Source organism: Petaurus breviceps, unplaced genomic scaffold (genome assembly GCF_028583685.1).
Source record: "Petaurus breviceps papuanus isolate PSGF00001 unplaced genomic scaffold, PetGlider_PUasm1.0 90775, whole genome shotgun sequence".
Lineage (NCBI taxonomy): Eukaryota > Metazoa > Chordata > Mammalia > Diprotodontia > Petauridae > Petaurus > Petaurus breviceps.
Window position 1 is genome coordinate 3,403,415 of NW_027187342.1, and position 859 is coordinate 3,404,273.

General features: G+C 57.0%; 1 protein-coding gene across 1 annotated transcript in view; it reads left to right on the plus strand.

Moving 5' to 3' along the window:
* The first annotated feature begins 426 nt into the window (after positions 1-426).
* Positions 427-859, plus strand: part of ANXA4 (annexin A4) — a 63,333-nt gene continuing 62,900 nt past the window's right edge. The window contains exon 1 of the mRNA XM_069068907.1: positions 427-507. The gene's annotated coding sequence lies outside the window, so the exon portion shown is untranslated. The remainder of the gene's footprint in view (positions 508-859) is intronic.

Below are 859 nucleotides of genomic sequence, written 5' to 3' on the forward strand. Positions count from 1 at the left end.
ACTTTCCAGGTGATGAAACTGAGGGCAGAGAGAAGAAAATTTAAAAAAAAGGAAGAATTGCTGAAAATCACTCAGTAAGTTGCAAAACCGGAATTCAAACCCTGGTCTTTCTACTTAGGTCCAAGTCCTTTGGTCTACACCTACCACTTCTGCCTCCAGACTTTTCATGAGTAGTTTAGGTGACAGGACAGCTTTTCCAAGTTGGAATAAAACTGGATTTGAGGCCCAAACAAACCAAGTGGCTCCCTATTGCAGGTGTGGACGGGGTCTACTTCCTGGCTGGAGGACGCAGCCGGAGCTGGTGCTCCTCTAAGTGAATACCGCCCTAACTACCTTATCCTATCTATGAGTGTAACGTCAGAACTAGGTGAGAGGGCATGTGAGCCAGGGGATCGGAAGCTGCGGGATCCTAACGTCTAGCGCTGGAACGAGTGTTAGAACCCCTGTAGTACAACTCCTCTATTTTACGGTGGAGGAAGCTGTGGGGCAGAGACCCAAGGCCAGCGGGTAGTGAGCTGCATAGTGGAGCTTTGGATCCACACCTTTTGGTGCCAAGCCCAGCGCCCTTTCCACTACATGGGACACAACCGGGCCTCCGCGGAGGCTGGGCAGGAGTTTCCGAGCAACTTAGCCTCAGCGTTGCGTCGGGAGAGGCTACTCTGGGCCGGGCCGGGGAGGAGGGGAGGGCAAAGCGGGTGTCCAGTAACTCATTGCCAGGTGTTACTAGCCAGAGGAGTAAAATTTCCTGGCGGGGCATGGGGGGGGGGGGGGGGGGGGGGGGGGGGGGGAGGGGGGGGGGACCGACCGGTGCCCCCACACACCAGCGGGCCGCACCCACCCCCCACGCCGGCCCCCCCCC